General features: G+C 52.0%; 1 long non-coding RNA gene across 1 annotated transcript; it reads right to left on the bottom strand.

The window, feature by feature from the left end:
• Positions 1-1,320: 1,320 nt before the first annotated feature.
• Positions 1,321-12,347, bottom strand: LOC147825487 (uncharacterized). The gene is made up of 3 exons (XR_015440638.1): positions 12,234-12,347; positions 5,352-5,426; positions 1,321-1,582 (listed from the first exon to the last, which is right to left on the bottom strand). It is a non-coding gene; the product is annotated as an uncharacterized LOC147825487 (long non-coding RNA).
• Between the last annotated feature and the right edge of the window lie 203 nt (positions 12,348-12,550).

The following is a 12,550-nucleotide window of genomic DNA, read 5'->3' as shown; positions in this document are numbered from 1 at the left end:
GGCTCTGGAGGCCCAGTGCGAGCCTGCCTCCTTCGCCCCTTGTCACCGCCCGCCCAGGTCTGCTGCATGCAGCACAGGCTCCTCCCACCGCACTCCTCTCACGTGCGCCCAGGCCTCCCACGGCCTCTGAGCTCGGCGCTCAGTGTGTCTTCCCACCTTGCACGGCCGCACACACCACTGTCACCCGCTGGGGGCCCCGTCTCTCTCCCACTGCTGTCCACGAGGTGGCCCAAGTGCCCGGGTGACCTGGCTGTGCAGGGCCTTGTCTCCTGCCCAGCCCTTGGAGCGGCTGCCCCTGCTGTGAGCGTCTTCCCCAGGTGTGGTTGGGACCCCAGTGAGGCCAGGGACCCAGGCCTGCACCTTCCAGATAGCAGCAGCTGTTAGGGGGTTTTTTTGGTACCAGGGATCGAACTCCGGTCCTTGTGCTTGCGAGGCAGGCGGCAGAACCACTGCGCTAAATCCCTGGCCCAGTAGATGTTAGTTTTAATGACACCGATGCTCAGACACCTTTTGCTTCATCTTCAGCCCTGTGCTCTCTTCTGACCTGTACCCACCTCCGAGTCTGCTCCCAGGAAGCAAATGAATGGGATTCAGGCCACAGCTTCAATGTCTGTCTCTCTTTTTCCTTTCCTTGCCTGTCTGAGTCTTTCCCTCTGTCTCGCTGTTTTCCTGTGTGTCTCTCTGTGTTCCTCAGTCGGCATTTGAGTCTCCATGTCTCCCTGTCTCTGTCCCTCTGTGTGCCCTTGCCTCTTCCCTCTATCTTTCCCTCCTGGCACTGCTGTTGCCTGGCCCTGTTTCTGCCCAAGGAAGAGCAGGGGCAGCCAGAGGGACCTGGGTCTCTTCCTGGCCTGGAGGAGGGGAGGGTGGGTCGGACCCCACTATCCAGGCTCTTCCCCGGCCTCCGTCTCTGCAGCTCCCTCACACCGAGCCCAGGGCCACCGCTGGGTAGGGATGACCTCGGTGCTAGGGATGGCCTTGATCCCCTGACCCTGCTCCGTGCAGGCGGCCAGGCTGACACCGTCTCCAAGCTCCGGCGTGCTCCTAGTCAGCTGCCCGCGTCAGCGTCGCCATCCCTTTCTAGGCACTGGGTCCTCACAGTCAGCTGCACCTCCCGCTGTCCCCTGGTCTCACCAGACGAGCGTCCTCTGAACTGCTCCATGCTAAGGCCCGGGCCACACTCGACCCTGTGCAGCTCTGCCCAGCCACTGGGCGGTAGTGTGGCGCCCAGCCTGCCTTCCATACTCTCGCACAGCATTTAGAAAATGGAAAATCCCCATTTTTCTTCTGATTATTATGAGCAATAACATTATTTATGAGCAATTGATCAGGGTGCATGTTGTGTCCCTGTGGCCACACACGTAGAGTCTGTCTGTCTGCAGTGGCGTGTGTCCTAGGTGCAGGTCAAGGTTCCTGGCTGGGGCTGGCTGGCCTGCCGGGATTGCTTGGGGCCTCACACCTGCTCCACCTGGGGCGACCCAGAGCCATTCTTCTCCCAATGCAAGACATCACACTCTCTTGGCGTGCCTGACTTTCAGCTTTTCCAGAGGATGACAGCCCTCTTGCTGTTGAAGGACCCTGGCACCTACAAAAGCAATTTGGTAGGTTATTTAGCCTGTGGCTTACTCAGACCACCCCAAATCTGTCCTACGTATTTCATAAGGCAGAGCTAGGTTGCCTGGGCTAGCCTCAAGCTCCTGGGATCAAGTGATCCTCCTGCCTCAGCCTCCCAAGGAGTTGGGACCACAGGCATATACCACCATGCTTGACTCTCATTTGGGGAAAAATTTAAAAATTCACAGTTATTTATTTGTGGTAGTGCTGGAGGTCAAGTCTAGAGCCTCAAGAATGCTAAGCAAGCACTCTACCTCTGAGTGGTATCTACAGCCTTTACGTTTTCTTTTTCTCTTTTTGGGAATGGAGTGGGGTGGGGTCTTGCTAAGTATAGTTTAGGCTGGCCTTGAACTCATGGGGATCCTGCCTCAGTCCCTCCAGTGCTGGGATTACAGGAATGCACCACCATGCCTGGCTCACATTTTCTTTTTAATGATGACTTATAAAAATTTGGGGTGAGCCAGTTGTAAACATGCAGTGACTTGGAAGACGTTTATAGAATAAGTCTTTGGTTTCTATCTTTGTTTTTCCCTTGGAATCTTGCAGATATATTCTTGGGGCTGGATGTCTTCTAATTTTTTTTGTTATGCTGTGTTTTTGCCTTTTGTTTGCCTTTAAAAGGAATCTGAATATTATTGAGAGACATTGGTCTTGCCATTGGTGGTTGCTGTTAGCGAGAGGACTGGGCGCCCCCTTCTGGAGAGATGAGCATATCTCCTGCGAGTGATGCCTGTGTGTGCATGCAGGGGTGTGTGTGTAGATACTTTGTGTGTGATGGGTGTGCGTCTGTATTCAGAAACACACTTGTGTTTGTGTCACTACTTCGTATGTACTGGGTACGCTTTCCACTGAGGTTTCTCTTTCCTTTTCTCCTGGGAGACTATTGCTTCCTCTCGTCTGTCTGTGTGGCTGGATTCTCAGCTACTCTGAGGACAGAGGCCTTCCCTCTCCTGGCAGACCTGGGGGAAGGTGACAGTGGGAGGGGGTTGTCTGCCAAGCAGCACAGGGACAACTGGATAATCACCCGGCAACAAGTTAGACCCAGTTCCCACTTCATTCTTTATACCCAAATAACTTCCGCATGGTTCAAAGATCTAAACAAAAAAATTAAGTGATGAAAATTTGACAAGAAGCCCACCTGTAATCCCAGCACTGGGAGGGGCTCCGGGAGGGTCAGGATCAGGTGTTTGAGACCAGCCCAGATTCAACAGTGAGATCTTGTCACAGAACAAAAGCCCACAACCAAAAGTGACAAGAAAACATAGGTGGATTTATTCGTGGTCAGAGGTGGGGAAGGCCGTTGTGACCAGAGCCCAGCACTCAGTAGCTGTGGAGAAGGATAACATAGACCTTGAAAAAACTAGTAATATCTGTGGGCAAAAAAGTCCCAATGAAAGGACTAAAAACAATAAACTAATAAAAAAGTATTTGCTGCACCCATACCGCAAAAAAGCCATTTCCCCTGCTTTGCAGGAGGCTCATGTGAAGCATTACAAAAGATGAACAATCCTCCAGGAGAAAACAGATGAAGGGTGTGAACGGGCTATCCACTGAAAAAGAAAGACAAGTGTCCAGAAGTCTTGCAAAGATTTTGATCTTCATTCAAGATTAAATGGGGCTCGGAACAAACACATCCTGGTCATTTTAAATGAATTTAGTTATTAGAAACTAAAATGCTGATAACACCTAGCACTGGGGTGGGGCAGGGAGAGAGCCGGTCTCCCACACTGATGTTCGGAGTACAACATGTAGGGCTTTTAGGACATTTGCCAGTATACTTAAGCAAAATTTGAAATTTTTAGCTAGTAATCACACAGCTCTGAATTTTTTCCAGAGGTAGATGTACAGGTATGACCAAGAGACACTCACAAAGGTGTCCATTACTACTTTGTTTTCATGGCAACAAAACTTGAAGCAGCCAACATTTCAATTAGGGCATTGTTTAAATAGAATATGGCACAGCCATAAAATGAGAGTTGTGCAGGTGTTAACAGAATACAGATCTATGTGTGTTCATGTGAAAAGACCGTTAGTGGACTCTGATAAGCTAAGAAGGCACACTGTAGTGTACTGTGCATGGTGCCAACCCATATATGTATATATAGCCTTGGCTTTGTGTGTTTGCTGGAAAGATACACAAGAGATGTAGATAGTTGTAGGGCTGGGGATTTAGCTCAGTGGTTTTGCCACCTGCTGCACAAGCTCAAGGATCCAAGTTCGATCCCCAGTACAAAAAAAAATGTACAATATAACTTTCATCTTTAAATTATTATTAGATATTATCTGGCTAGTGGGCTTATGGATTTTTAGGTTTCAAGGTGTAAATAGACAAATGTTCTTTTTAAAAATTAGGATTAAAATATTATTGACACAAAATAAAATAATCAACTTCAAACTGTAACATTTCTTTCTTTCTTTCTTTCTTTCTTTCTTTCTTTCTTTCTTTCTTTCTTTCTTCCTTTCTCCCTTTCTTTCTACAAGATCTCTCTATGTGGTCCAGGCTGCTCAAGGACTCACTATGTAGTCCAGGCTGGTTTCAAACCCACAGAGATCCTCCTGTCTCAGCCTCCCAAATGCTGAGGATTACAGGCATGAGCCACTACACCTGGAGCTCATTTAAATTCCTGATATTTATTCCACAGACAACAGAATGCAGACTCAGTTTCCCTCACTCAAAATTCATTTTTAATTCCCTTTTTCCAGAAGAAGAGACAAATAAGTCTGGATTTTCTCCTCGTTTCTCCCTCTCCTGACTAAGGAGCTGTAAAGGTGGAATTATACGACCAGACTAAGGTGAAGTTGTTTCCTGCTGCTGCTGAGTGGGGCTGTTTGGGGGCCCAGTGGTTCTTTCTTCTTTCTTCAGTGGAACTGAGCTTTACATGTCAGGCCAAACTCAGAGATATGGAGCAAAAGCAGGTGGGTTGCTGGGCTGGCGAGAGATGGATTCGGATAGATCTCCTGGATTCCCCTTCTCTCCACGAGCACACCGAGGCCACAGCTCTTCCCGGCCTCTCTCCCCCTCTCGCTCCCACTCGCAGACTCCGGGCCAGCGTCGTCATGTAGATGGAGAGGGTTTTGTGGGAGAAGCCAAGGTGCTGGCCGCGCAGCGCGACAGATGTTTTGGGCGCCTTCAGAGCGGGGCGCTGGGAGGCGCCCTCACCACGCAGAAGCCAGTGGAGTGTGCTCTTCATGACAAAGCAGCTAAGGAAGCTTTAAAGATAGCCCCCAAAGCTCTTTTCATTTTAAAGAGAAGAGCGACCCGTAAACACCTTTTCAGGTGGGCTTTTTTTCTTTTGGTACCGGGGATCGAACTCAGGACCTTGAGCTTGCGAGGCAGGCGGCGACACCACTGAGCTACAGCCCCGGCCCTTTCCAGGTGTTTTGATTGGCTGAACCCCGCCCCCCCCACCCCGCAAGTCGACCGGAGACAGAGGGGCCTCTGGTGGCTTCTAGTGCCGCCTAGTGGTGGCTGGAGAGAGAACCGAAAAGGTGAAAGAAAGCAGGCAGGCAGGGAGCGCCCCATCTCGCTCTCTGAGCTGAGGCCCTGACGTGCCTTGGGGTGCGCTCCCCACCTCGGGAAAGGCGGGCAGCAACTAGAGGTCGTCCTGGCTCCGGCTCCCGGATGAAGGGCATTGAGTGATTTAAAGCTGTGGGCTGGGGAGGCGTCGCCCCTCTCCTCAGCGCCTTTCAACTTCGGCCATGAAGGAGCCTGCATTTTCATGTGGTTATATTTATCGTACCTTGCCTTTATGATTCTTGGTCTCCGTAGCATTCTTGGAAAGGCTTTCCTGCCAAGTAACGGCCATTGGAAACGTCTAGGAGAGAAGCAGAATGCTGGGGTGTTACAACCACTCGGGCGTCTTTCTTTGGTGTGAAATGTTCTGGGGCATCATGGCTTTCCCCACTGCAGCCCCGCTGTTCCCTCAGGGGGGAATTTAATCTCACTTTTTCCTTTTACTCAGTCCAAGCTTATTCTGCAGAGCCAGTTTCTCCCTCACTCTTCACTTTTACTTTTTCAAATAAACTTTGTCACCGGTTTTTTTTTTGTTGTTACTGGGGATCGAACTCAGGACCTTGTGCTTGCGAGGCAGCCACTGGAACTGCTGAGCTAAATCCCCAGCCCTGTAATGAGTTTTTTTAAAGATCCATTCTGTGTTCCTGAGCAGCAGAGCACAACCTGCCTAAATCCAACAGCCAGGCCGCGGTCAGAGCCATGGAGGTTCACCAGGGTGTCTCAGTGGCTCCGTGTGGAGCCCTCCCTGCAACAGGGGTCTCCCCCAGGCTGGGCCTCGGAGGAATCCCAGCCTGACATGGCAGGAAGGCTGGGCTCAGAACACCCAGAGCCCTAGCTCCCTGCTTCACTGGCCGTCTTGGAAAGCAGCTTGGCTTCCCTGCGACTAGGCATTTTCACATGGGAAGAGGAGCAGGAACAACGACAATACCAGCGCTGCCTCCTGGGGCTGCTTCCAGACTTGAGTGGCTCGGTCGGTACATAGGAGCGAGGGCTTCATGAAGATCACCTGCCACAGCGACCTGAACAAGAGGCCCGGGAGGGTTGCTGGACGCTGGCTTTGAAATCAGTATATGTTGCCTCTTCTTGGCATTAGATGTCTTCCTTTCTGTGCCTTTGAGGGACCTACATCTGCTCTTTCAGATGCAACCTTGGAAAAGCCTGGCCTCAGACCTAGGTTTTACCCTTGGCACTGTTGGTCCAGTATTTAGGTCTAGCGGCTTTTTGAGGGGGTGGGAATATTGGGCTTGAACCTGGTGTTTTAACAGTGAGCTACATCCGCAGCCCTGTATTTTTTTCAATACTCTCTAGTAATTGCAAATTTGATTGAACCCAGAGCCTTGGGATTGAGCTATACTCTCAGCCATTGTTTATTTTAAATTTTGAGACAGGGTCTTGCTGAGTTGCTAAATTGCCCAGGCTGGGGCCAAACTTTCAATCCTCCTTCCTGAACTCCCAGGGTGTTGGAATTACAAACATGTGCCACCACACCCCCTTCCAGCATTTAATCTTTCTTTCATCTTTCTTTCTTTCTTTCTCTCTTTCTTTCTCTCTTTCTTTCTCTCTTTCTTTCTCTCTTTCTTTCTCTCTTTCTTTCTTTCTTTCTTTCTTTCTCGCTCTCTCTCTCTCTCTCTCTCTCTCTCTCTCTCTCTCTCTCTCTCTCTCTCTCTCTCTTTCTTTCTTTCTCTATTTATCTATCTGTTTTTACTTTGAGACAGGGTCTTGGTAAATTGCCCAAACTGGCCTTGAACTTGTGATCCTCCTGCCTTTCCTCCTAAGTAGCTGGGATGACAAGTGTGCACCACTGTGCCAGCTAAGTTTTTTTTTTTTGCAGGGTCTCACTGTGTAGTTCAGGCTGGCCTTGAACCTCTGGCAATCCTCCTGCCTCAGCCTCCTGAGTGCTGGGATTATAGGTGTGCACACCATGCCTGGCATAAGCACATAGGTTTTTTAAGGGTCTAGCTGAGACTAGAAAAAATAATGACTGGCTCCAAATTATGAAAGGAAAACTTCAAAATCAAAATTAATAGATGTTCAGGTTAAGTGCCTATAAAACTTAACATTGCATCAATTTCATTAATCATTAAATATAGTACTCAAAGATTTCATTATATTTGAAGACAATCATAGGTTTTTCTCACTTGGCAAGAAATCTAACACATGCACGATTGCTTAGAAATAAAAGCAGTTGTAGGCCAGGGATTTAGCTCAGGGGCACTGTGCCTGGCTGACAAGTGCAAGGTCCTGAGTTCAATTCTCGGTACAAAAAAACCAAACAGAAATAACACCAGTTGTAAAATCATTGAGTTCCTGGTAGTCCAATGATTTCAATAGCCAAATCTGTAAACAGCCTTTCAAAATATTTAAGGCAAGGAAATTATGTCTCGTGCAGGAGGTGGTATGTTCTAGTGCATTTGACTGAACTGGCTCAGGGTCCAGGTGTGAGTTTGGGATCTATGATCTTACCATTGACCTTGGGAGAGGGGCTGACTCCCAGCGGGTGGCCTGTGCACGGAGCAGAGAAAGAGATGGTCACCTCTGCCCACCCAGCCACTTCCAGCCCTGCCTAGGTGACTGCCTTGCTGGGGTGGCAGCCCGCACTGGCCTAGCTTCCCACATTCCTCAGGGAAGCCTCCCCACTGGAGCGTGGGACCGCAGAGCACGTCCCCAGGCTGTGGTCAGAATGCCCTGCATCAGACTCCTGAGGTAGAATCTCGTGGGGGAGGCCCAGGAATCTGCATCCGGGTGACCTCCCCTCTCCCCAGGCTCTGTGGGTGACTGACGCACACCTGAGTTTGAGAATTATTAGTCTGGAGTGTGTGCACCCCAGGGTGAGGATCGTTTTTCCCTCTCATTTGTTCATTTGGTGTATGTTCCGTGATCCACAACATGGACGTAGTAGCACATAGAGAGGGGTTATGAACACAAGAATATTCCTACATTAGGGTGCATGCTAGGGGGGCATGGCTTAGTTATGCCCATGCCTGGCTCCACGACCAGCATTTGGTGGAACTGCCTGTGTGTTCAGCCCTGCACTTGGGCCTGGGAGTTGGAGTACACAGAAGCGCTGGAAGTCTCCCCCAGTGCGTGCCGGAAACAGCACCTTGCTCAGTGCCAGCATACAGCTGGTACTCAGGAAATGGTCATGAGCAATAAGTGAAGCTGAAAGGACCTGGGGAAAAACAGTGTGGTGCCCATCCCATGTTAAAATGGGTAGCACAGAGTTTCATTCCTTAGAAATTTTGCAGGGAGGGGAACTTTCAAGCAGGGAATTGACAACTCAGCCTGGTCCCAAAATCCCTCTCTGGCGGCTGGGCAGCTGCATTGATAGGTTAATTCATCTGTTTCTTTATTCACTAATTTAATGTTTATTGAGCATCTGCTATGTAGCAGGCACTCAGGGGACTGCCCCCCCCCCAACCCTGAGTTCCAGCAGGACAATCTCCCGCCAGGTTCCTGATAGCCAGATGAACTGGCTGGGCGTTGAAGGACGCCAGGGCAGCCCTGTGCCCCACCTAGGGATGCCTGGGGCTGGAGCTTGAGCCAGGGTGGGAGGTGCTATCCGGCTGAGCAGGGCAGCCCAGGTTCAGGGAGCCCAGCTTGGCCACGGGAGGCTCGCTCCTGTCCCTGGTCTGGGCAGGCCTCAGCATGGGGGCTCAGGGGAGGAAGGAAGCCAACTCTCCAGTTCATAGTCTGGTGGGTCAACATGGCTGATAAAAGACTTCAGGACTTGAACTTGTTTGGCTGGGAGCTGTTGGGGATGAGAAAGAAGGGGAAGAGAAGCAAACCAGGCTGGAGGAGCTGGGACAGGGGACGGAGGACTGAGGTAGGGGAGAAGCAGGAAGGAAGGGCTAGGGCGAGATGGGGAGGGAGGAGAAGAGGGAGAGGAAGGGGAGGAACCAGCCAGAAGGGAGACTAACAGGCCGAGAGAAGGCAGGTGGGGTCCAGAGCTGCAGCTGAAGGGATTCCCGGGGGTCTGGGTCCCCCTCCTACACACACACACACATCCTTGGCTCCACCCTCAGAATCCACGTTGCCGGGAGTGAGGTTGTTGCCATGGTGACAGGCGCTGGAGCACCACCTTGTGCGTATTAATAGCTTACACGGAAGGCACCAAAACTGACTTCATCCAGTCCGGGCCTCCCAAGCAGGTTCCCTCTCCCTCCACCCAGGACAGGGCCGGGTGGCCTCTGCCAGCTGGCAGCTGCCATGAAGGAGAGGCTAGGAGGCCTCGGGGCTCTGCCCAGCACCTGGTCGAGAAGGAAGGTGCTTGTGGTCTTTGATCCCCTGAGCTGGGTCAAACCACAGCCCCAGCAGGAGAGGGCCCTGGAGCACCGGACCCCTGAGAGCCAGGCTCAGCCTCCCGGGACCAGGCAACTCTCTCCTGTCTGCTGGGTCATGGGCTGGCCGGGGACCTGCACCTTGGTGACCCTTAACAGTGTCCCCTCCTCAGCCCCAGTGCTCCCTGGGGAGGCCGGGAGAGGCCCTGGGTACAGCACAGGCCCTAAGGGGGAACTTCCTTCAGGTTTGCTCCAAGATGCCTTGCTTGCCCCGACCCAGCCCCGCCAGTTGATCCTCCCACTGTCTGCCGCCCTCAGCGCCATGCCTCGGTGCCTTTCTCTGAGGCTCCCGGGTCAGGTGCCTCCGCACTCAGACAGCCCGAAGCTCAGCCCCTCATTCCCCTTGTCCCTCTCCTTGACCTTCATCTCTCCCCTGCTTTGTCCGAAACCCGGGTGGGACTGTGATGTCCTGTCCTCTACCTGTGGGGCCTCATGCCCAGGCCCTGCCCAAGCCACAGCGGCTCCTCTCTCCAGGAGGAGGGACAGGTGGGACCGCTGTAGGAAGGAAGAGGGAGAGCCTGTGGCAGCCGCCATCCACAAAGCCCAGCTGGGCCCTTGTGCTTCACACTCTCGCTGGGAATTAGTCTCCACTACAGGAGCCTTTGTATTAACTCTGACAGCCGCACTTGGTGATGCCATTCCATCGGATTCCAGAGGCCACAGCAGAGCACTTGTATAGACGTTTGAGGGTGCAAACCGCATAGTAAAGTACACTCACATAGTGCAGAGGTGTGTGCGCAAATGTGTGAGTGTGCTGCTATTCAGAGCCCAGGGATTTCTGGCTCATGAGTCGACTGGGAGAGAGCCCTTGGGAGGACACTGCCCATAACCGAGACAGCAGCCCCTGACCCAACGCTGCCACATCGGTCCTGCAGCTGGCTGGCACTTGGCCTTGGGCATCCAAGATGCTAGGGCCCAGGGTTGGGGCTGGCTTGCCCTCCAGGCTCCAGGAGCACGTGCCACAGATATTTCTGGCTCACTGGGTCTCTGGGATTTGAGGGTGGGGGCCTGGCGTGGGGTGCAGGGGGAGGCATGGAGGGCCTGAAGGGGCGGTGTGGAAGGCACAGTCCTGAGGGCCTCAGCAGAGCTCTCCCGGGAGGGCAGGGACCCACAGCCATTCTGGGCGTGCCTGAAGTGACTGCTCACTCCCTGTCACAGGGCTTGTGCTGTCTCATGGAAAGAGAACATCAAAAGGGGGAGAGGCTCCTTTCAGATGAATCTGTATACAAGCTATGAAGAAAATAAACAGAATAATTGCAGGAAAAGTGGCTGAGAGTGGTGGGGCCTTAGTTGGGATTGGTCAGGGAGGGCAGGGGTATGAACTGTGTGGAGGGGAGAACATCTCAGGACGAGTGAGTGGCCCGCGGCCCACGGTGTCTCGTGTCTTCACAGACCCTGGATCAGAGCTGCTGAGGCTGGAGTGCGTGCCCCAGGCCGCCGAGAGGGCCAGGGAGCTGGTTCCCTGGTGGTGGAAGTGGCGGCCGTGGGCCTGGAGTGTCTTCTCCCCCCAAAACACAGGAAGAGAAGCCCGGATCCTGGCAGCGGGAGGATTTCCTGCCTGTGTCCTGCGGGCTCTTGAGCTACACTGATGGAAGCCGTGTGAACAGGACACTCTCGAAGCCCCTTCCTCCAGGAAGCCCTTCAGCCCTGCTCTCCCCACCCTGACAGCTGACCACCGCTTAGCTCGAGGTGCTGCTTCCTTGGCAGCTCACCAAGGAGACCTCTTCCCACCCTGCCCAGGACCCGGCCCTGTGAGTCTCTCTCCCTCCTCCCATCTGCATGTTTGCAGTACGTAATGATTACACTCACCATGGGAAGTTTGTATGTGAAGATAACACATCTTCTCTTTCTTTGCCCCCTTCCCCTCCAGCCCTCCCTGCTCCCTCCAACTCTCATTCCCTTTCCCATTTGCAAAAGCTCTATTTCCATTTCTTCAGTTCTCTATTTTAAAAATTCTCTTTACCTTCCTTCCCTCCCCCTCCCTCCATATCTTGTTCTCTTTCCCATTTGAGACCTCCCTACTTCCCATTATCTAACTTTTATTTTGCTCTTTGTATTTTGAGTTTCTCCCATAAGAGAAACCATGCAATATTTAAACTTTTGTGTCTATTTCACGTTAACACTATGTATGGTCTCAAGGTGCACCCATTTACCTACAAATACCTCAAGTTTATCTTTCTTTATGGCAGAGCAGTACTCCATTATATATAAATACCGCATTTTCTTTCACTGTGGATATGTTGATGGGCCTATGAGCTACTTCCAGGGTTTAGTTACTATAAATTGTGTCATTATAAAGATGGGTATGCATGTATCACTGTAATATAATGACTTAACTCTTTTGGGAAGATATCTAGAAAGGTCAAATGGAATTTCTATGTTTAGTCTTTAGAGGAATCGTCACACTGATTTCCATAGTGGTTGCACTAGTCTCCAGTCTCACCGGCAGTGTAGAAGGGTCCCTTTTTCCCGAAGCCTCTCCAGCACTTGTTACATTTGATTTCTTGACGATGCCCATTGTTTCTCGAGTAAGATGGAATGTCAGTGTGGTTTTAGTTTGTATTTCTCTCATAACCAGCGATGATGAGCAGTTTTCATGTATTTATCGGCCATCTGTACTTCTGGGAATGTCTATTCATTTTGGTTGCCCATGTTCGATTGGATCTTTTATTTGGGGTCTCTCTCTCTCTCTCTCTCTCTCTCTCTCTCTCTCTCTCTCTCTCTCTCTCTCTCTCTCTTTCTGTTCTTTACATATTCTAGATGTCAGTCACCTGTCTGGGAATAGCTGGCAGCATTTTCCCGGTGTGGCTGTTCTGCTTGCGCCTCAGGTCCGGGCGGGCGAGCGGCAGCGCCCGCTGTGTCCACTGGCCAGTAGCGGCCCTGCCTCCCACGGGCCACATCTGCACGCGGGCGCGCGTGTCACTGAGACGCTATTCACCGGCGCAGCTGTCACCATAGCAACCGGAGCCAGGGAGTCCTGGCGACGGCGGGCGGGGACAGCAGGAGAGGCCCGAGACCGAACACCGGCGCTCGGCGCTCGGGGCTCGGCCCGCTGCACGCGTCGCCGGCCCGCGGCGGGAGCAGCCTC

This window comes from Heterocephalus glaber, unplaced genomic scaffold (assembly GCF_053883595.1).
Source record: "Heterocephalus glaber isolate CG9 unplaced genomic scaffold, H.glaber_assembly_v1.0 deba00001498, whole genome shotgun sequence".
NCBI lineage: Eukaryota > Metazoa > Chordata > Mammalia > Rodentia > Bathyergidae > Heterocephalus > Heterocephalus glaber.
This window is presented reverse-complemented; position numbering and strand designations above follow the sequence as displayed.